The sequence below is a fragment of the Rousettus aegyptiacus genome, unplaced genomic scaffold (genome assembly GCF_014176215.1).
Source record: "Rousettus aegyptiacus isolate mRouAeg1 unplaced genomic scaffold, mRouAeg1.p scaffold_m13_p_5, whole genome shotgun sequence".
NCBI classification, from domain to species: domain Eukaryota; kingdom Metazoa; phylum Chordata; class Mammalia; order Chiroptera; family Pteropodidae; genus Rousettus; species Rousettus aegyptiacus.
The window spans coordinates 34,687,943-34,712,992 of NW_023416308.1; the positions used below are offsets into that span (position 1 = coordinate 34,687,943).

The 25,050-nt window shown below is 39.2% G+C and overlaps 1 pseudogene; it reads right to left on the reverse strand.

Moving 5' to 3' along the window:
- Window positions 1-5,769: 5,769 nt before the first annotated feature.
- Window positions 5,770-6,766, reverse strand: LOC107507867 (annotated as a pseudogene).
- Window positions 6,767-25,050: the final 18,284 nt, after the last annotated feature.

A 25,050-nucleotide genomic window follows, 5' to 3' on the forward strand; every position in this document is an offset into this window, starting at 1 on the left:
ATGGTGTCAGATGGGTACTAGATTTATCGAGGCAACCACTTCATAAGCTATATAAATGTCTAAAATGTCACCAAGTTGTACACCTGAAACTAATATAATGCTATATGATAACTGTAATTGAAAATTTTTTTAATTATTAAAAAAAAGAAAACAGACTAGGTAAAAACCTACTTCCTGTCTTCCTTCCTCCCTTCCCTTCCTCTTGATTAACTTAATTGCAAAGCCATTACATTGATATGAGCAAGATAGATATCTATGTGGAGGTTTGTGAGGGGCATCAGAGCAGGGTGAGCAGGATTTTTGCTGAATGGGGGTAGAGGGTGGTAACACTGGCAGCCAGGTGTGGGTTGTTGGAGTCTAAGTAGGATGATAGGGAATCCACACAGGTATTGAGTCTAAATGGGGTAATGAGAACAGATGCCGAGGGGCTGGCAGCAGGATCAGCCTTGCAGGGTATTTGTACCCAGATGCGTCAGAGGCCATTGAGCATTAAGGGGTCAGTGTCAATAACCCCAAGCTTGGTGTCAGAGCCCTGAGCAAGGCAAGGAGGGTATCTGTCCAGGTAAGGCAGAGGTAGTCACACAACTTCAGAGATCAGAGTCTGAGCAGAGTGAGGAGTCATCACCATAGCTAACATGGTATGTTAGAGCTCAGGAAGAGGGAAGATGGCATCTGTGTGGGGTGGGGGGCTGTATGTGACAATGGCCCAGAAGAAGTTATGGGTGCCTAAACAGAATGAGGAAAGCAACTAGGGTGAGGGGAGGTAAGTATCTGCAATTGGAGTTTTGATGCAATTGGGGTTTTAATGAGATAAGGCAGTCATCAGTTAGGATCAAGTTGAGGCAGCAAAAGCAGATGATTGATTGTATATGGGGGAATTGATCAAATAAGTATGTATATTGAGGATAACAGAAGCCAGGTTTCTCACTGAAAAAGAAGGAATTTTCAAACATGCAAAAGGGGAAAACTGTGGTGTTGGGTAGATAGAGATATAAATAAAAAATGTAAGTGTACAAATGTACAAAGAGACTCATATCCCTTGGCCTTATCCACAAAGAGAGCTTGAAAATACCAATAGTCCAATAGCAATTAATACCGCTAGTGCCCAAATCTTGGCCTCTAAACACCATTGTCTACTAAAAGAAACCAGGGATCCTTGGAGAAATGATTGGGATAGTACAAGATAGATCTAAACCATCTTTCTGCACCAAAAAGTAAAAAAAAAAAGTGCTTAAAGAATGATGAAGACATGTTAATAAGATGTAGAAGGGGCTTAATGGCACTCCCACTAACCACATCTGAGTACCAAAATAAATAGTGATAGTCAAAGGTTATATTCCATTGAGTAAAATAGGACTATATATGTCCATACTGATATAAATAAATGAATAAATAAATAAGTGGGGAGAAGAGAAAATTTTCTTTATAGTAGAATACAACTAAAAAATTTAGAAGGAATAATGAAATTAGAAAATTGCTATTTGGCAACCATAATATTAAAAATATATTAGGCAAAGAAAAACAAAAAAAAAACTAAAATTAACAAATAGAAGTTTGATGAAGAACAGGATATGTACATAGTCTCAATGGACCTCCCCATAAAACTCTAACTAATTACAAAGGGCAAAAGAGTAACTTCATAATGGAGAAAACTAGCAGACACCACTTTAATCAGATGATCAAAGTTAACATTCTCAATAATGGGACAAATTGAAATCAGGTACAACCTGATAGGAGGCAATAAGAAGAACACAGCATCACTTCTGTGCTATTCCTGCTAAAAAATGCATAACGTGAATTCAATCATAAGGAAATTCAAACTGAGAGACAGTCTGCAAAATAACTGGCCTAGGAAAAAAAGTGTCGAGGTCATATTAATCAAAGAAACACTATGAAAGAATTGTTCCAGATTGAAAGAAACTAAAGAGACATGGCAATAAATGTAATGTATGGTCCCGTATTAGATACTTTTGCTATAAAGAAAAGTATTGGGACAATTGGAGAAATTTGATTGGAGTCTATGGGTTAGATGGCAGTCATGTATCAGTCTTAATTTGTTGATTTCAATGATTGCGTTGTTAGGTAGAAGTATATCCTTGTTTGAAGAAATACATACTAGTATTGTAGCTGATAGGAATGATGTTGGCAATTGACTCCCAGGTAGTTCAGGAAAAATTTTCTTTATAAACTATTCTTACAATTTTTTTGGAAATTTAAACTTCTTTTATAAAAAAATTTAAATTAAAAATCTATCACTATATCCTCAGAGAAATGAGAAGCTAACAAATGAAATAGAAATAATACACCATAAAAAAGAAATATTTATAAACTAAAAAAGACTCTTGCAAATTAAAAATATGGTAGCAGAGAAGTGCAGCAACTGACTTATAACCATGAACTTTTCTCATCTTGCCATAGACTCCATCATCCAGAAGTAGTTGGTCTGACAGAATGATGGAATCCCATTGACTGCTTCAATAAGGTCTGCATTGAAATTACAACCAAATTATAAAATAATCAACATGGAGAATTACTTGAAGTCCAGCTGATCATAGCATGTACATCTGATAATATAAAGGAGCTACATCGAAGCCAGTAGGAGGGACAAAGTCAAGAGTTGGGCTGGACCTGCACTCGTGGGTGAAGGAGGAATTTCAGAAGGGAGAGTGAGGCCATGGAGGCTCCCAGAAGGAGAGAGGGGTCCTATCCCCAGCCCAGGGAAGAGGAGTTCCCAAAAACTCTGACCGTAAAAATCAGAGGGGATTCTGGCCGTCTGAGTAAGACAGAAGACTGAAACCCTAGATACTCCTTTGAAGGGCCCATGCACAGGCTCTCCCATCTGTGAACACTCACCTGGGGCACTGGTGGTGGCTCAGAGGCTCTTGCAAGATTCATATGGGGAAGTACTGCATTGCCTGGTGCTAGAAGGAGGGCTGGACAGGCAGGCACCATTGTGCCTTAGTCCGCACCCCCCGCCACCCCACTATGGGGCAATCTGCAGACTGTGCCAGTTTGCCCGCCTGTGAAGATCCCTCCCACATGGCCAACACAAAAGTTCTAGCCTGAGGTGATCAGTCCACCCCACCCAACGTCTAGATTGCCCGGGGCTTCTGTTGCTGGGTGGCTGCCATGCCCTGCACCCTACACAGTTTCAGGGACAAACATTCGCAGCAGGCAGTCAGCGCTGTGAGTGCCCATTTCAGAGACAGTTTCAGGCAGAGACAGCCCCAGACAACCGCTTGTCTCCCTGTGAGCTGTGACTACTGTGGGAACGTGCAGACACAGAAATTGCAGAAAACTGATGCTATTGGCCTGACAGCCCTTCACTCCATAAGACTCTGCCCCATCCAATTCACAAAGTACCTGCGGCACGTTGACAGGCAGCTGCCCCTATGCTGAGGTGGCGCATTCTGTGCAGTCAACAGATCTTAGCCAGTGAAGTGAGCAAACTTCAGGGAATACAGTGACAGGAAGATCACTGCTGCTAGCACAAGATATAGTATTGCTTGGGGAATTCTTGGGTTTTGTGGGCCCAGCACAGACAAAAGTAGATCGCACAGTGATATCTGACTTTGGCGAGAGCCTGCAGTCCTAGAGCTGGCAGCAAATCTGGTGCTGTGGAGGCCTGACAGCCCTGTGCCTCACTGAAACAATGCTGCACCTAACCCACAAATTACCTGTGGTAAGCCTGCTCCTATGCAACCCAGTCCCATCCTATGCTTTCCTTGGGTCATGAATTCAACAGCATACAACAGCACTCAGTTCATATGACCCACGCAAAGCCCGTTCATCCAGCAGAAGCTTTCCGCATGGCAGGCCACAAACTCACGCCCACAAGCTTCGGTAATTCTTAAACAGAGCTCAGGTGTTTGCAGACCCGAGGAGGGCAGCAGCTGACCTTGCTATGATAGGAAACTCATACAGGGAGCCACAGAGACAGCTCTGGCTTGTAAACTGACAGTGCAGTGGCAGGGTGAAATTTGCTCAATAGATCCAGGAGACTCCTGGGGTCCCTGCAACACCCGACACACATATCACCCAGAGGCTCTTCCAGTTTCAGAGTCTTACAGGCAACTAACAGGTAGTGTCAGGCCTTGAGGAGCACTGGTTCTTCTGTTAAAATGCCCTACGTCAGGAACAAGGGATAATTGGACCGCTGCCTACAGCATTGTCTCCTTCACTTACCTATAGATCCAGCATAGGCAACAACCATCTGCATATCGCTTTGTAGCTCCCATCAGGTAGCACTGAGCAATAAAAGGCAGTGGCTGACCTTGGCCTAATGGGGAGCCCCTCCCAAGGGGCCACAAAACCACACACACGGAGGCTGGCACTAGACTACAACAGAGCAACTCCTGACTAGTACCATAAGTGGTACACAAAAGTGGTGATCTGAACAAGTACACAAGTATACTAGGGCAAATCCCACTTAGTGGGGTCAGCCCCCACCCAGTAACTCTTACCCTGTGGGTGCAGCCAATTCCTACAGTCGGTCAGCCTGAGCATTAATCTCATCCACTGATGTACTAACACCAATAAAGTCTTAGCTACAAGAGAAGATCATACACAACCCATACAACAATCATGTCCAGAGCCCCTGGCACAGGGAATCAGGGAGAGTATGCCACTGGGACACAAAGGACACCTTCCACATAAGGCCATCTGGCCAAGGCTGAAAGATGAAATAAATATTCCTAATGCATAGAGATGAACACAGAGAGGCTAATAAAATGAGAAAACAAAAACATGCCACAAATGAAATAATAGAAGAAACTCAGAAGATAAGTCAAATGAAATGGAGGCAAGCAACCTACCAGAAACAGAGTTCAAAATAATGGTTATAAGGATGCTCAACAAATTTAGGGGAAGAATGAATGGCACAATGAACGTCAACAGAGAGATAGTAAGCATAAGAAAGAACAAAGAAACCAATAAAGAACCAGACAGAAATGAAGAATACAATAACTGAAATGAAGAATACACTAGAAGAATTCAACAGTAGACTGGACGAAGCAAATTGTATCAGTGAACTGAAAGACAAGATAGCAGAATACACCCAATTGGAACAACAAAAAGAAAAAAGAATTAAAAAAAAAAAGGATAGCTTAAGAGACCTCTGGGACAACATAAAGCTAAACAATATCCACATCATAGGAGTACCTGAAGAAGAAAGAGAGCAAAGGATTGAGCTTCTATTTGAAGAAATAATGTTAGAAAACTTTCCTAACTGGCAAAAAAAATTAGACATACAGGTTCAGGAAGCAAGAAGAGTCCCAACAAGAGGAATTCTAACAGATCCACACCAAGATACATCATAATTAAAATGCCAAAGGTCAAAGACAAAGAGAGAATCTTAAAAGTAGCAAGAGAAAGGAAGCTAGTTACTTACAAGGGTACCCTCCATAAAAATGTCTGCTGATTTTTCAATGGAAACTTTGCAGGCCAGAAGGGGTTGGCATGAAATATTCAAAGTGCTAAAAAGCAAGGGCCTATGATCAAGATTACTCTACCCAGCAGAGCTATCCTTTAGAATCGAAGGAAAGGTAGGGAGCTTCCCAGACAAGAAAAATATCAAGGCGTTTATAACTACCATACCAGTCTTACAAGATGTTAAAAGGACTTCGTTAAGAAAAAAAATCAAAAACGTGAATAATAAAATGGCAATAACTACATATCTATTAACAATTATTTTATTTTTTTTCGACAATTACTTTATGTTTTTTTACAGCGAACAATTTTTATATTTAGAGTTAGCCAGCTGAACTCAGTTTAAATGATCCCTATTTTGTTGGCAACATCCAAAGCATCATAGTCAGGAGCCAGCCGAATATATGCCTTCTTCCCTCCATTAGGCCTGATCAGGGTGTTGACTTTGGCCATATCAATGTCAGAGCTTCTTCACAGCCTGTTTTATCTGGTGCTTATTGACCTTGACATCCACAATGAACACAAGTGTATTGTTGTCTTCTATCTTCTTCATGGCTGACTCAATAATCAGGGGGAACTTGATGATAGCATAGTGGTCAAGCTTGTTTCTCCAGGGGAGGGGAAGTGCTTGTCCAATATTTGGGTTGGATATTTGGGTTGCCTTCAGAGTTGCAGTGTCTTGGGCTGTTGAAAGATGGGCGATGTGCCTACCTTCTTTTTTGCGTGTGTGGATATGGACACCTTTTAGCAATGCTTTCTTTGCCTTCAAAACCTTTGCATTGACTTTGGCTTTGGGAAGGGCAGGGGCTTCCATCAATGTGGCAGAGTGAGAGACAACAATAAGCTGAACATCTGAAACTCAACAACAACAACAGAACACCCAACCTGCACACGAAGAATGTGCACACAAGCACAAAAGAACTACCACAGGCCAGAACCATAGGAGTTGGGCAGTAGACTGGGAGAAATGAAGACGCTGCCTCTCACAGCCCAAGCTCCCTGCAGGAAGAATGGAAAGGGAGAAGGTGCAGTGGATTCCCTGAACAGCCCTGCTTGAGAGAGCTGTGAGCAATACGTGGCAGTGCCCAGGGATCAGAACGGCAAGCAGAAAAGTGGGAACGGTACAGAGGTGGGGACAGCAGAGAAGCAATAGTTGATTTTTACCAGTGCCTGGTGCAAAATGCAAGGCTGAGCTGCAGCCGCCATCCCCCAACCCAGAGTGCCCATCACCCCATACCCTCTAAAAACAAACACTATGGAGCCCCAGGGGAATCTGAGCAAACACTACCAAAATTGTCACTAACACTGACAGGGACTGAGACTGAGAGTAGTGAGTGTGATTGAGTATCTAAAAGGAAAAAAAAAGACATTATTAAGACTTTATATAAAGAAAGAATCCAGACTCGGAAACATGATGGAGTGAGAGACGTCCTCAGATATCTCCCCTTGAAACAATAATAAGCTAAACACGTAAATCTCAATAAAAAACACCCAAATTACATACCACCTCATCTGATTGTAGGATCTGTGCACAAGAGCTACCACAGGTCAGAACTCCAGATATCGGGCGGTGGACTCAGAGAAATAAAGCAGCTGCCTCTCGCAGCCACCGGAACTCCTTGCAGAAGGAGGGAGAGGGATGAAGGTGCAGCAACTTCTGTGATCAGCCTGCCTGGAAGGGCCAGAACTTCTAGCAAACAGCAGCAGGGCTCAGTCATCAGGGCAGAAAGCAGAGAAGCAGGACAGGACCACAGAGAAACAACAGTTGATTTTTACCGACCCTGGTTGCAAAACCAAGGCTGAGCTGCAGCTCCCAACTCCCAACCCAGAGAGACCCTTCCTCCATATCCTCCAAGACCGAACACAGCAGAACCCCAGAGGAATATGAGAAGAAGCTTCCGAGACTGAAGCTACCTCTCCTAGCCTCTGGAGCTCCCTGCAGGAGGAGAGAGAGGAGAGAAGGTGCGGTGACTAGCCTACCTGGAAGGGACAGAACTTCTAGTAGCTGGCAGCAGGGCTCAGTCATCAGGGCAGAAAGCAGAGAAGCAGACAAGACTGCAGAGAAACGATTAATTTTTACCAGCCCCAGCAACAAAACCGAGACTGACCTGCAGCCCCTAACTCTCAACCCAGAGGGCCCCTCACCCCATACCCTCTGAGACAAATCACCATGGGGCCCCAGGGGGATCTGAGAAAACACCAGCGAAAGTGTTGCTAACACTGACAGGGACTGAAACTGAGAGTAGCAAGTGTGATTAAATATCTACAAGAAAATTAAAAAGACATTTAGGCTTTATATAAAGCACGGATCCAAGAGGCTTAGACGCCCCCTAAGGGAAACCAAAAAAAAAGAAGTGTCTTCTTTGCAGCAGGCTAAAGAGAAACCTTTATATAATAAATCTTCTTTCTGGACAAACAATAGAATACACTTCCATTAATGCTCAGGCGGAGAAATAGTCCATTAAACACCATAAAAAGACAAGGTAGCCTAAGAAGAAAGAGAAAAATCTCCAGAAAATAAACTTAAAGGCACAGAAATATGTAACTCAAATGACAGAGAATTCATGATGGTACTTCTGAAAGAACTCAATGAGATGCAAAACAATTCATATCGACAATTCCAGGAATTGAAAAAACTAGATCAGCAGAATGAGTTTTTTAGCAAGGAGTCTGAAACTCTTAAGAAGCACCAAACAGAACTTTCAGAGATGAAAAACACACTAAAAGAGAAGACAAATGAAATAGCAAGCTTAGGAAATAGAGCTGACCAAATGGAGGAAAGGATCAGTGATATTGAAGACAGAAATCCAGAAATAAATCGGAAGAAGAGAAAAACTGAGGAATGAAAAATAATGAAAGAGAAATACAAGAACTAGCTGATACCATCAGAAAAGGAAACACGTGAGTAATGGGCATTCTCGAAGGGGAAGAAAAGGAGTAGGATTCAAAAAGCATTTTTAAACAAATAGTTGATAAGGATTTCCCAAATCTAAGGAATGAGCTGGATCTTGGAATTCAAGAAGTCAACAGAACACCCAATTATCGCAACCCAAAAGGCCTTCTCCAAGACACGTTATATTAAAATTATCAAAAATCAAAGACAAAGAAAATTCTCAGGGCAGCCAGGGAAAAGACACAGTAACCTAGAAAGAAAAACCCAGTAGATTATCGTCAGACTACTCAGCACAAACCTTAGAAGCAAGAATGGAGTGGAATCAAATATTCAAACTATTAAACGAAAAGAACTACCAGCCAAGAATAATGTATCCAGCAAAGCTCTTCATTAGATATGAAGGAGAAATAAAGACTTTTCCAGACATATAAAAATTGAGGGAATTCTCCACTACGAGGCCTGCACTACAGGAAATATTGAAAGAGGTCAGCTCACCTAAAATGAAATGACAAAAAAAATCCATAATTAGGAGTAAGGTGACTAACAGGCAGATAGAAGTGGAGATGTGCAACCCTTACTAAGAACAGGGCATTATAAGCTTAAGCAATTAGAAGAGATTTGCTAGACTCACTAAAGAAAAAAGAAAAAGGACACGAATAAACAAAATCATGGATGAAAGAGGTGAAATTATGACAGAAACTGTAGAAATACAAAGGATCATACAGGAATACTATGAAAAAGTATGTAACACCAAATCTAATAACCTAGAAGAAATGGACAAGTACTTTGAAAGATACAACCTTCCTAGATTGAATCAAGAAGAACTAGAAAATCTAAATAGATCTATCAGCAGTATGGCAATTGAAACCATCATCAAAAACCTACCAAAAAGTAAAAGACCAGGACCAGATCGTTTCACCAGTGAATTCTACCAAACAATCAAAGAAGATTTAATACCTATTCTCCTCCAACTCTTCCAAAAAAGCAAAGAGGAGGCAATACTTTCTAACTCATTTTATGAGGCCAATATTACCCTGATATCAAAACCTGGTAAAGATAACACACACACACAAAAACTACAGACCAATATCTCTCATGAACACAGATGTAGAAATCCTAAATAAGATGCTAGTGAACTGAATATAACAACATATTAAAAAGATTATACACCTTGATCATGTGGGCTTCATCCCACGGACTTAGGGCTGGTTCGACATATGCAAATCGACTAATGTGATACACCACATAAACAAATTTAAAAAATAAGAATCAAGTGATCGTATCAATAGATGCAGAAAATGCCTTCGACAACATATGGCATCCATTAATGACCAAAACACTTAACAAAATTGGTATGGAAGGATAGTACCTTAACATGATAAAGGCCATATACGACAAACCCTCAGTCAACATTATAATTAATGGTGAAAAACTAAAACTGTTCCCCTCTAAGATCAGGAACAAGGCAAGGATGTCCACTATCACCACTCTTATTCAACATAACATTGGATGTCCTAGTGAGTGCAATCAGGCAAGAGAAAGATATAAAAGGAATCCAAATAAGAAATGAAGAAGGCACTGTCACTATTTGTGGATGACGTGATTCTCTATATAGAAAATCCTAAAGACTCCACAAGAACACTACTAGAAACAATAAGCAAATACAGTAAAGTTTCTGGATACAAAATCAACATTCAAAAATCCATAGTGTTCCTATACTCTAATAATGAAGCGTCAGAAAAAGAAGTGAAAAAAAATTCCTGTTGCAATTACAACAAAAAGAATAAAATACTTAGGAATAAATTGAACGAAATGTGTGAAGGACCTATATAATGAAAATGATAAGACCCTATTAAAAGAGATTGAAAAGGATACAAAGAAATGGAAATATATTCCTTGTTCTCAGATTGGAAGAATCAACATAGTTAAAGTGATCTTATTACCTAAAGCACTGTACAGATTTAATGCAATTCCCATCAAAATCCCATTGGCATTTTTTAAAGAAATAAAACAAAAAATCATCAGATTTGTATAGAATCATGAAAGATTCTGAACTGCCAAAGCCATCCTGAGAAAAAAGAATGAGGCTGGAGGCATCATTATGCCCAACTTCAAATTATATTACAAAACAACAATAATGAAAACGGCATGTTGTTAGCAGAAAAAAAAAAAAGACATACAGACCAATGGAACAGAATTGAGAGTTCAGAAGCAAACCCAAGTTTATATGTGCAAATAACTTTCCAAAAAGGAACCAAAACATACAATAAAGAGAGGTAAGCCTCCTCAATAAATGGCGTTAGGAAAACTAGAAAGCCACCTGCAAAAGAATGAAACTAAACTGTTGCCCCGTAATGAGGGGGGAAGATGGTGGACTAGTTAAAAGAAGGGTTTGTCTCCTCCCAGAACCGCATTGAAATTTCGACTGAATTATAAAATAATCAACATGGAGAATCACCTGAAATCTAGCTGATCTTAACACCTACATCTGATAATAAATGGGAGCCACATCGAAGCCAGTAGGAGGGGCAAAGTCACAAATTTGGCTGGACCCGCACCCGTGGGTGTTGGAGGATCACCAGGAGGGAGAGCGAAGCTGTAGAGGCTCTCCTGAGGGAAAGGGGGTCCTGGTCTCATCTGGGGGCTCTCCAGCACAGGATCCCAGCCGAGGAAAGAGGAGATTCCAATAACTCTGACTTAGAAACTAGAGAGGATTCCGGCCATCTGGGTGAGATGGAAGGGCAATGAACCCCTTGACCTCCCTTTGAAGGACCCGTGCAAAGGCTTTCTGATCTGGGGACAGATCGGAAAGCCTTCGCATGGGTCCTCACCTGGGACAACAGCGTTGGATCAGAGGCTCGTGCGGGATTCATTCTGAAAATGTCTGTAATACCTGGCCTCAGAATGAGGGCTGGAAATGCAGCCACCTTAGTCTGGCTGCCCTACAGGGTAACCTATAGATTATGCCAGCTTGATTGTACAGACCCCTCCCACAGATCCATTAGGGAGGCTGGTCAGAGGGGATCAGCCTGCTCCGCCTAACCTGCAGATTGTCCAGGGCAGTTGTCGTTGGATGGTTTCCAAGCCCTGCTCCAACTGATTCAGAGCCAAGTATTAACAGTGGGGCGGCCATTGCTGTGAGCCGCATTTCAGAGGTAGGGTTAGGCAGATCACTGCTGCCAACATGAACTTGGGTGGATACTGGAGACCTGTGGGCCAGTCCCAGGCAGCAGTTGGTCTTACTGGGATCTGAGACTTCTGCGGGAACTTGGGAACAGTTATCAAAGTTGCGGCAACACTGAGGCTGTATTGATCTGACTGCCATTGTCTCACCGACACGTCGCCCACCTTACCCACAAATTGCCTCATGTGGCCCATTGACAGGAAACTGCCACAGCCCTGTCCCTCCCCTCCCTTGATCTTCTAATCTACACAGGCAATAAACTTTGGCTGGCACAAGGTGGGCACTACACATAAATCACCGGCAGGCAGACTTTTGCTGTCTGCAAGAGTTGCAATATTGTCTCTGGGGAGCACAGGGGTCTGTGGGATCGCCCCTGATGACAGCTGGCCTCACTGTTATCTGTGTCTACAGTGGGAACACCAAGCCAAAGAAGTTGCAGCAAAACTGAGGCTGTATCGGCCAAATGGACCTTGTCTCCCTGAGATCCCATTTCACCCAAGCCACAAAGTGCCGGCAGCCTATTGACAAGCAGCCTCTTCTGCCCTGCTTGGCTTTGAGATTGCGCAGTTAGTACAGGTAACAGACCTTGGCTAGCACAGTGAGCACATTTAAAGAATAACAGTTGTGAGCAGACCACCGCTGCCTGTACGAGCTGCAATATCTCTTAAGTGGATTGCAGGGGTCTGTACTGGTCTGACGGCCCTTGACTCCCTGAGCTCCTGCCCCATTCAGTACACAAAGTGCCCCCTGCACATTGATAGGTAGCTGCCCCTGCTCTGAGGTAGCACGTTTAGGCCCAGGGTGGGCAGCAGTTGACCTTGCTACGAGTGGAAACTTGTACAGCGAGCCAGAGAGACAGCGTCGGCATGTAAACTGACACTGCAGTGGCAGGGGAAATTTACTCACTAGACCCAGGAGATTCCCAGGGTCCTTGTGCCACCCAACACACATATCACCCAGAGGCTCATCCAGTTTCAGAGACTTACAGGCAGCTGATAGGCAGTGCCAGGCCTTGAGGAGCACTAGTCCCTCTGCTAAACTGCCACAGGTCAGGGACGGAGGATAACCGAGAGCTGCCTACAGTGTTGCCTCTTCCACTTACCTATAGATCCAGCATAGGCAACAACTATCTGGATCACTTTGTAGTTCTCACCGGGTAGCCTTGAGCAATCAAAATCAGCTGTTGACCTTGGCCTATGGGGGAATACCTCCCACAGGGCCACAAAACCAATGCATCTGGAGGCTGGCACCAGACCACAGTGGAGCAATTCCTGACTTGTTCCAGTAGCGCTAAACACAAAGGGTGCTTGCAACAAGTCTACAAGCATTCGAGGGCAAATCCCACTCAGTGTGTTCTGCCCCCACACAACAACTCTTATCCTGAGGGTGCAGCCAATTTACACAGTCAGCCTGAACATTAATTCCACCCGCTGATCTACTAACAACAATGAAGGCTTGGTGACAGCAGATCATACAAAACTCACACAAAGGTCACATCCAGAGCTCCCGACATAAGGGATCAGGGAGAGTGTGCCACTGGACCACATAGGACACCATCCACATGAAGCCATCTGACCAAGGCTGAGAGACAAAGCAAATATTCCTGACACAATGAAACAAACACAGAGAAGCTTATAAAATGAGAAAACAAAGAAACATGCCACAAATGAAACAACAGGAGAAACTCCAGGAAAAAAGCTAAATGGAGGCAAGCAACCTACCAGAAACAGAGTTCAAAGTAATGGTTATAAGGATGCTCAATGAACTTATGGGGAGAATGGATTAGCACAATGAGAACCTTAACAGCATAAAAAAAGGACATAGAAAATATTAAAAAGAACTAGACAGAAATGAGGAATACAATAACTGAAATGAAGAATATACTAGAAGGATTCAACAGTAGACAGGACAAAGCAGAAGATTGAATCAGCAAATTGGAAGAAAGGTAGCTGAGTATACCAATCAGAAAAACAAAAATGAAAGAATTTTTTAAAAAGACGATAGTTTAAGAGACCTCTGGGACAACATGAAGTGTAAAAATATCTGAATCATAAGAGTTCCTGAAGAGGAAAAGAGAACAAGGGATTGAGACTCTATGTGAAGAAATAATAACAGAAAATTTCCCTAACCTGGCAAAGGAATTAGTCATACAAGTTCAGGGAACACTAAGAATCCCAAACAAGAGGAATTCAGATAGACCTATACTAAGACACATCATAATTAAAATGCCAAAGGTCAAAGACAAAGAGAGAATCTTAAAAGCAGTAAGAGAAAGGAAGCTGGTTACTTACAAGGGTACCCCCATAAGAAGATCTGCTGGTTTTTCAATGGAAATGTTGCAAACCAAAAGGGAATGGCAAGAAATATTCAAAGTTATGAAAAACGAGAATCCACAACTACGGATACTGTATCCAGCAAGGCTTTCGATTAAAATGAAAGGTGAGATAAAGAGCTTTCCAGACAGGAAAAAGCTTAAGTATTTCATCACCAACAAGCCAGCATTACAAGAAATGTTAAAGGGTCTTCTGTAAAAAGAGAAGGGGTAAAAAAGAAAATATAAATAGCAAATATGAATAATAAAATGGCAGTAACAATGTATCTATCATTGTAAATGAATTAAATTCTCCAATCAAAAGATATAGAGTAACCAAATGGATAAGAAAACAAGACCTATGTATATGCTGTGTACAAGAGACCTACTTCAGATGAAACAATACAGACTAAAAATAAAGGGATGGGAAAAGATATTTCACACAAATGGAAATTTTTTAAAAAGCCAGAGTAACAATACTTATATCAGATAAAATAGACTTTAAAACAAAGGCTATAGTAAGAGACAAAGAAGGGCATTACACAATGATCAATAAATCAAGAGGACATAACCTTAGTAAACATATATGCACCCAACATAGGAGCATCTACATACATAGAGCAATTATTGAGTGACATAAAAAGAGAGATCAACAGTAATACACTCATAGTAGGAGACTTTTACATTCTATTGACACTAATGGACAGATCTTCCAGACAAAAAATCAACAAGGAAACAATGGGCCTAAAAGACACACTGAGCCAGATGAATTTAATAGATATTTTCAAGGAATTTGCACTAAAGTAGCAAAATATACATTCTTCTCAAGTGCACATGGAACATTTTACAGCACAAACCACATGTTAGGATACAAAACAAGTCTCAATAAATTTAAGAAGTTTGAAATATCAGCTGTCTTTTCCAATCAGTGGTATGAAACTAGAAATTAACTATAAGAAAAAAACTGGAAAATACACAAACACATGGAGTCTAAATAGCATGATACTAAACAATGAATAGGCTACCAATGAGATCAAGGAAGAAACCAAAGATACCTAGAGACAAATGAAAATTAAAACACAATGACTCAAAATCTATGGGACACAGTGAAAGCACTCCTAAGAGGGAATTTCATAGCAATACAGGCCTACCTCAAAAAATAAGAAAAAGCTCGAATAAACAATCTAACCTTACACTTAAAAATACTAGAAAAATAACAGCAAAGTTCAAAATGAGTAGAAAGAAAGAAATAATAAATATCACAGCAGAAATAAAAAAAAATAGAGTCTAGAAAAACAATATAAAAGATTAATGAAACCGAGAGCTGGTTTTTTGAAAAGATAAACGAAATTGACACACCCTTAACCAGACTCATCAAGGCAAAAAGAGAGAGGACCCGAATAAATAAAATTAGGAATGAGAGAGGAGAAATAACTATGGACTCCACAGAAATACAAAGGATCATAAGAAAATACTACAAGCAATTAAATGCCAACAAATTGGATGATTTGGAAGAAATGGATATATTCCTAGAAACATACAATCTCCCAAGATTGAGTCAAGAAGAAACAGAAAGTCTTTACAGACCTATTACCACTAATGAAATAGAATCAGTAATCAAAAAACTCCCAAAGAACAAAAGTTCTGGACTAGATGGCTTCATAGGCAAATTTTATCAAACATTCAAAGAATTAATATTGATTCCTTTCAAATAATTCCAAAAAATTCAGAGAGAGGGAAGTCTCTCTAACTTATTTTATGAAGCCACCATTACCTTGATTCCAAAACCAGACAAAGACATTACAAAAAAACAAAAAACTATAGGTCAATATCTCTTATGAACATTGATCCAAAAATCCTCAACAAAATCTTAGCAAACCAAATTTAGCAATACATTAAAAAATATACACCATGATCAAGTTAGATTTATTCCTGGGATGCAAAGTTGGTACAATGTCCATAAAGCAATTAATGTGATACATCACATGAATAAATTGAAAGCTAAAAACCATATGATCATATAAATAGATGCAGAAACAGTATTCGATAAAATCGAGCATCCATTTTTGATAAAAATTCTCAGCTAGTGGGAATAGGGGGAACATACCTCAACATAATAAAGTCCATATATGACAAACCTACAGCTAATATCATACTCAATGGAGAAAGGCTAAAAGCATTTTTTCTAAGATCAAGAACATGACAAGGATGCCCATTTTCACCACTCCTGTTCAACATTATATTGGAAATCTTAGCCACAGCAATAAAACAAGAAAAAGAAATAAAAAGCATTTGAATTGGAAAGGAAGAAGTAAAACACTTATTGTTTGCCAATGACATGACATTGATACTATATAGAGAAAACCCTGAGGATTCCACCAAAAAGCTGTTAGAACTGATCAATGAATTCAGTAAAATAGCAGGATACAAAATTAAAATTCAGAAATCACCAATGATGAACTTTTAGAAAGAGAAATTAAGAAAACAATTCCATTTACAATTGTGTCGGAAATGATAAAATACTTGGGAATCAAATTAACCAAGGAGATAAAAGACCTGTTCTCAGAAAATTATGTCACTGAAAAAAGAAATTGAAGAAAATACAAATAAATGAAAACATATACTGTGCTTACAGGTATGAAGAATCAACATCATTAAAATGGCCATACTACCCAAAGCCATCTATAGAGTCAATGCAATCCCTATCAAACTACCAATGGCATTTTTCAGAGACCAAGAACAAATAATCCTAAAATTTATATAGAACCATAAAAGACCCTGAATAGCCATGACAATCTTAAGAAAGAAAAATAAAGTTGGAGGTATCACATTACCTGATAGCCAACTATAGTGCAAGTCTACAGTAACCAAAACAGCATGGTACTGGCATCGAAACAGATACACTGATCAATAGAACAAAATAGAGAGCCCAGAAATAAATCCACGAGTATACGTTCACTTAATATATGACAAAGGAGGCAAGAATATACAATGGGGTAAAGACAGTCTCTTCAATAAATGGTGCTTGGAAAATTTGACAGATACATGAAAAAAAATGGAACTCCTTCTTACTCTGTAAACAAAAATAGACTCAAAATGGATTAAAAACTTATATGTAAGACTCGACACCATAAAATTTCTAGAAGAAAACATAGACTGTAAACTCTCTGACATTGCTAACACTAATTTCTTTTCAGATATATCTCCTCAGGCAAGGGAACAAAAGAAAAAAAATAAACAAATGGAACGACATCAAACTAAAAAGTTTCTATATAGCAGAGGAAATCATCAACAAAATGAAAAGATAACCCACTGAATGGGAGAAGATATTTGCTTATGATATATCTGATAAGAGGTTAATATCCAAAATATATAAAGAAGTTATACAACTCAATAACAAAATAACAAACGACCCAATTTAAAAAATGTACAGAAGACCTGAACAGATATTTCTCCAAAAAAGAAATATAGATGGCCAATCAACATATGAAAAGATGCTCAAGGTCACTAATTATCAGAGAAATGCAAATTAAAACCACAATGCAATATCACCTGATACCTGTCAGAATGGCTATCATTGATAAATCAAAGGACAAGTATTGGCGAGGATGTAGAGAAAAGGGAACGTTCTACACTGTTGGTGGGATTGTAAATTGGTACAGCCACTGTGGAAAACAGTCTGAAGGTTTCTCAAAAACTTAAAAATGGACATGACTTTTGACCCAGCAATTGCACTTCTGGGTATTTATCCAAAGAAAACCAAAACAATAATTCATATAGATCTATGCACCCCCATGTTCATGGCAGCACAATTTACAACAGCCAAGATACGGAAGCAACCTAAATGTCCATCAACAGACGATTGGATAAAGAAGTTATGGTTTGTATATACAATGAAATATAACTCAGCCATTGAAAAAATGAAATCCTATCATTTGCAATGACATGGATGGACCTTGAGGTTATTATGCTGAGTGAAGTAAGTCAGACAGAGAAAGATAAATACCATATGATTTTACTTATATGCGGAATCTAAGGAACAAAAAGAACAAAGTGATCAAAAACATACTCACAAATATAGAGGACATCCGGTGATGACTTGAGGGGAGGGAGGTTGGGGAACTGAGTAAAGGGTTAAAGAAGTACAAATTAGTAGTTAATAGATGGTCATGGGGATGTGGAGTGTGACATGGGGAATGCAGTCAGCCTTAATGTAATGGCTAGATGGAGAGCCAGAGGAGAGAAAGAGCAATTAGGGAGATCATTTTATAAACTATATAAATGTCTAACCTAGAATCCCAAATATAGCCAGACTATAAGTGAAATAGGAAAGCAAACATGTTTTCAAGCATGAGAGTTCTCCAAAATTCATTCCTCAACTTCACTTTATTTTGGAATTGACTGAGGGATATACCTCACTAAAATGAAGAACTAAACCAAGGAGGAAAACATGGGAAGAGAAGAAGCAACACAGAGGAAGGTAAAGGAAAATCTCAGGATGATGGTGAAAGGCAATCCTGAAAAGATAGTTGTACACCAGGGGTTGTAGCAACCAGTCCAGATTGGAGTGGGTCAGATGGCTCCTGGAGAAGTGTTTCCAAAATGAAAGCAATAGAACACCCAACACACTTAGTGTACTGACTGAGAACTTCACAGTTGGGAAAGAGTTTCAGGCTGAATTAGTAAGTACATAGAAAACTAAGCATTTAAACAAACAGAAAGGATAATTATTAACTTTGGGGAAGCAAAAAGTTTTGCAAGAAAAGAAAAGTAAGCATAGTACACTGCATAATTTTTGTGAGCAGCAATTACATAGTCTTAATGACAATAACTTTAATAAGACTAAATAACAAAAATTATGATGTGATTATATTGGGAAATGGGGGATGGGACATATAAACATGTATAAACATGTGATGGTTGTGGTGGTGGTGATGGTGGTGATGGGTGTAATGGTGGTGGTCATGCTGGTGATGGTGGCGGTGGTGGCTGTGATGATGGTGATGGTGGAGGTAGTGGCGGTGATGGTGGTGTTAGTGTGTTGGTGGGTGTGAAAGAGGGATAATTCCTCACTTCTGTAATGAGAAAGCCAATATACAATATCTAAAACAGAAATATTGGAAAGTAGCAGTCTAACTATGTTATTCAGGATATGCTGGAAACTACAAAAGAATCGGTTAAAAGAGTAGAATGTGAAGAGGGAAAGTGGGATGAAGGGAGCAAGATATTACTAATTTTGTTTTTTTGTAATAAGTCTTGTAGACTTTAAACATCGGGGGAAAAAAACAGAGGAAAGAAGGAAGGAAGAAAGGAAGAAAGGAAAGCGAGAAGGTAAACCTTTACCCACTAAAAACATGTTAAAACTGAAACTCTGCTGAAAACTTGTTTTGAGGTCTTTGTTTTAGAAAATCTGTCCCCCAGGCATTTCTGGGGTCCCTATTGGACAGAATTTTTCATCGAATTTGGAAGTTTCTGGCACGCTGTGGGGGACAGATGATGGACTCTGGCCTTCCCAAATCTGTTCCTCAAGTACACACAAAGCATTGAATATTTAGACCCTATGATGTCTCATCTGTGGGTCCTTTCTCAGAGCATACTTTCTCTTGTTTTATATGCAAGTTAAACATATTTGGTTATTTGAAAAGCAATGTAGTATAGTAAATTAAAAAAAAAAGCTCTAGATTAAGAAATGTGAAACCTGAGTGGAAGTTCTTTCTCTATTGCAATAAAGTGTATTTATTTATGGAATGAGTCATTAGTTTGTCCATCTGTAAAACCAATAATAATATCCCTATTATCTCAAAGTGTTGATGTGAAGTTTGTATGTGACGGAAACCCAACTCAATGAAAATATAAACAAAAAATTGATATGTGTGGTGCAGGAGGTCATTCAAGATGAAAGATCCAGGATTCAGATCTTTAAATGATGTTGTCAGGTCTGTCTCTCTCCATCTTTCAGCTGTTTTCCTGTGTGTTAGACTCTTTTCATGTGACAGTAAGATGGACTTGGGTAGCTCCAGATTTATCTGTTATTTATTTATTTATTTATTTATTTATTTATTTATTTATTTATTATTCTGTAGCATTAAAATAAACTTCAGAGGGAGGGAAAAAAATGGCATAAATGATAGAGGCTCTGTTCATCCCTCTGGTGGCCAAATCAAAGTTGTGACAGAAACAAGGAGCAGCAGCAAGGAAACAGCACCTGGACTCTTAATGAACAAGCTATACAAGTAGGGAGAAATCTAAGAAATCACCTTGCAACGTCAGAAGGTAGGATAGGGTGAGCACGTGGGGCTACCCAGTCTCGAGTGGCTGAGTGAGACAGAGGTTGCAGTAGCGGCAGCAGCCTCTTAAATGGGCCGCATCTGCAAGTGGATTTTCACAGTGAAGGACCCGCTCGCTCTGAGCACCAGTGCCTGTTTGGCTGTGTGCAGGGGGCCCCAGGGACTTACAGGGAGACATTGTCACAAAGTGGACGGAAGCAAGAGTCGCTCTGTACAGAAGTGCCGGCAGTATACGTTGTTCCCTGTTGAGCCCTCCCTGCTACCAGTGCACCAGACACAGAGCCACCATAGCTGTGATGTCATCAAACTGGATTAGAGTGGTCAGTTGGCCCAGAGGTTTTCCTGAAACCCCGCCTCCCCCAACTCATGGCCCCACCCAAGCCACATTCAGGTATATCCTCAGTGAGTCAGGTGCTCCTTGCTGAGCAGCACCTAGACTCATACTGGAGGCAACTGGCCTCGATTTCAGGTGTGGCCTTGTGAGGCAATTATAAGCACAGCATCTGTGGATTGCTCGCTGAATCTAACAGGTGGGCCTGGAGGGATAGAGAGGCTTGGGCTAAGTTTGGTCTGCAGCTGAACCCCTCTCAGGACTGTGCCATTGGACACCTACTTCATAAATCTACATTAATAAAACTTGGAGACTTAGGAGCTTTGCTTAGTACATAGAAACAGACACAGAAAGGCAGCCAAAATGGGAAGACAAAGAAGCAGAAACCATATTAGAGAAGAGAACAGAGCTCCAGATATAATGGAGTTAAGTAATCTTACAGATGCAGAGCTAAAAACACTGGTTATAAAGATGCTCAATGAATTTTTTGGAAGTATAGATGAATTCAGTGAGAACTTCAACAAAAAGATAAAAAATATGAAAATGGAAATGGAAATTATAAAAGGGAACACTCAGAAATGAAGAACACATTATCTGAGATGAGAAGTATATTAAATGGAATAAACAAAGGAATAAACAAGGTGAATAAAGAAGAGGTTCCAATGCCCTATCTAGAGGACGGAAAAACCAATCAAGACACTCAATTAGAATGGCAAGAAATTAATGCCAAGACTATAAAAATAATTTAAGGAGGATATGGAACACTATGAAGGCTCCAAATATTCGTCTGCTCTGCGTAACTGAAGAAAATCAAGATGTTGAACAGCTGTTTGAAGAAATAATGATAGAAAACTTTCCTAACTGGTGAAGGAAATGGACATAAAATCCCAGGAAATTCAGAGAATTCCAAAAATCAGGTATCCAAAGAGGCCCACACCAAGACACATCATAATTAAAATGCCAAAGGTTAAATACAAAGAATGAATGCTAAAAGCAGCAAGAGAAAAAAAGTTAATTACTTATAAGAGAACACCCATAAGACTGGAAGCTGATTTCTCAAAAGAAACTATGCAGGACAGAAGGGCTTGGCAAAAAATATTCGACAGGATGAAGACCCAGGATCTACAACCAAGAATAATTTATCCAGCAAAGGTATCATTTAGAGTTGAAGGACAGATAAAGAGCTTCCCCAACAAAAATAAGCTAAAGGAATTTATCACCACCATACCAGTATTACAGGAAATGTTGGAGGGGCTTCTTTAGAAAGAAAAAACATGTATAAAAAACATGAATAAAGAATGGTAATCAAAAACAGACTCACAAATATAGTGGACAATTTGGTGAGGGACAGAAGGGAAGGGGATTTGAGGCCTGGTAGAATGAGGTGAAGGGTTAAAGAAGTACAAATTAGTAGTTGATAGTTGGTCATGGGGATGGGAAGCATAGTATAGGGAATTCAGTTAGCATTAATATGATAGCTAGAGTGAGGGCCAGGGGAGGGAGGACTGATTTGGATGATTGTTTTATGAACGATATAGATGTGTAACCAATGTACTGTATGCTTGAAACTAATTTAAATAGATAGATAGATAGATAGATAGATAGATAGATAGATAGATAGATATAGAAAGATAGAAAAAAAACTTCAGAAGAACTGTTTTCCCGATCACAGTGGCATATTCTGATAGGACCATCCCTAACCAATCATTGGTAAAAAGAGATGGAATATTCTGATTGACCAAGCAAGGCCTTAGGACTATGACTAACAGTGATATCAACTGTAAAAGTCAGATAAATACTTTATAATTGATAAAGTGTTGTGCAAATGTAAATAACAATTACTATCTGCCCATAACAGATTAGAAACTGTAGTCAAGGGGAAGAGGGTCTATAAGTAAGCTCTACCTTAAGAGCAAAGAGAAGTAGGAGACAACAACAGGGAAAGTGACAGGAAAAACTATAAAGATCCAACATAAAAACTTTAGAAGTGCAGCGTTCTGAGACATTTCATGTAAGACAAATAGTTTTACAAACTTAAAATACCCCATTATTATCAATTTAGAAAAAGATGTATATATTAAAAAATTAGTGCTTCCCTATGTATTTAACTCATCTATCCAGATGACTTTTCTCAGTTTCCAGATTGTGATATAACAGGGAACTCTGTCCTAATGGAAAGTTAATCTAATAGGGAAGATGATATAGATTTATTATGACAGTATATAATGCGAACTAAATTAGTCATTCATGTAATAAGCTCTACATCATAATAAAGGTTTCAGTTCCACTCTCAAAGACAGAATATCGAATTTGGGTGGGTTAAATGAAGTAAGGCAACACTCACTTTTTGTGTGTGTTAAACTTGCTTGGCCAGAACTTGCTACCCTAAAAATATACTCACTCTGCCTACATATAAGTTGTAAACACACCTCTTACTGTAGGTCTGTGTTTAATCTTTTGAGTTCTCTTTCGCAGTTTCCTCATTAGCATGGCATATGTTTGTGGAACTTGTTCCTGGCAGCACGAAGCACAAGGAAGTGCTTAAGACATGGATTTTCATGCTAATAGTGCTTTTCACAGAAGATGAAATGTTTCACACATTTTCCCATCTCACAAGCAGCTGACATTAGACCCACCTGTTGCTTTAGGACATTCCAGTTTCTGTTCAGTCAGATCTCAACGTCACCATACTTTAGGAAGTGTGTGTGATCATGTCTTACCCCAATGTAAGACTATGTTAGGAAGAAGAGAGAGAATGAAAAGGAGAAGGAAAAAGAAAAAATAGTTAACACAGTTCATTTATGAACTTTCCAGCCTTCAATTGCTTCTCCCAATCCATTTCCTTTGTATTTGGGCTGCAAGGTAAAACAATTCTTAATTTTACCTCAGTCACTCATTGTTTTAGATGACTATTTTGTACCGATTTGTATATATCTCACTACTTCCTTGATACTCTATGCTATTTATATTCCTACTTGTAAAAATTTATGACTACTTTTTTATACAGCTATTTAATAGGAAACAAAATATCAATACCCAAAGTATTCCTAATTCCAGTTGCTAATAGCTCCATAAAAAAAAAATGCAGTCTTTGCAGGGGTCAGTTCCACTGGTGGGAGGTTAGTTTGTACACAGAATTTATAAGTTTGGAGACCAATACCCATACCTATTCACACATTCAAGTGTGCAACCACACCAGGAGAGGGAAATTGAGAGAGAAAGTTGAGGGTGGAGGGTGTAGGTAGGTTATAGAAAAAGGCAAAGGCTAATTGAATTGTAGTGGGGAATGGCTGTGAGAGAGAATCCAGAGGGGTAGAGCTAAGAGTGGAATTCAGCAGTCCAACTGAAGGGAACTACTTGTATTTGTTTATGTTGTCATGACAACCAAAGTACCTTAGAAACAGGAAATAGATCAGGTGGAGAAATAAAGAAAAGTGGAAATCCCCAAACTACAACATCCTTAAGTGGACCTTAGGAGAGCTGGGTGTAGTTTTTAAAAATTTGTTTATAAATAACACTTAGTTTTAGAATTCATATCTGAATTTTTTTTCCTGCAGGACATCTTTTTGTCTCAGGAAGTTAAAAACTATCTCTGAAGGAAAGGACCCATACAGTGACTTTAGTTTCACCCAGTCTTGGAATTCTGGAAAATAGATATAATTCAAAATAAAGATGCCTGTATGAAAAGCTGTTTAACATCAGTTAAAGTTAGGAAAATGCAAATCGAAACTCCAATGAGAGTTTCAGAATGGCTATTATCAAAAAGATAAATAACAAGTGTTGGCGAGGATGTGAGCACCATTGGTAGGATTGTAAATTGGTTCAGCCACTATGGAAAACAGTATGGAGTTTCCTTGAAAAATTAAAAATAGAGTTACCTTGTGACCTAGCAATTCCACTTCTTGGTATTTATCTGAAGAATAGGAAAATACTAATATAAAAGATATATGTACCCTTATATTCATTGCAGCATTATTTACAATAGACAAAATATGAAAACAACCTAAGTGTCCATAGACTGGTGACTGGATAAAGAAGTGGTACATATAAACAATGGAAAATTATTCACCCATAAAAAGGAGTGAAATCTTACCATTTGCAACATGATCGAACCCAAAAGGGTATTATGTTAAGTGAAATAAATCAAACAGAAAAGGACTATATAACTTCACTTATATATGGAATATAAAAAAAAAAGCAACAAATGAACTAAGGAAACAAAAACAAATTCATAGATACAGACATTAGAATGGTGATTACCAAAGGGGAAGGCAAAATAGGTAAGGGGGTAAAATATATGGTGATGGAAAGAAACTAGACTCTTGGTGGTAAGCACCCAATAGAATATACAGATATCAAATTATAATGTTACACACTGGAAATTTACATAAGGTTATTAACCAATGTTACCTTAATTTTTTTAAAAGCCAATATGAATGAATGAATGAGTAAAATATATTTATATTTTAAATAGAGGTGTTGGAACACTCTTCTTTTTTTTTAATTTCCTTTATATAGCAGGTCAAGATTCACCTCCTCTAAAAAATTCAACTCAGACCAGAGAAAAGTTGGTTAAAGTCCTGTTACAGCTGACATGTTAATATAAATACACCCTTA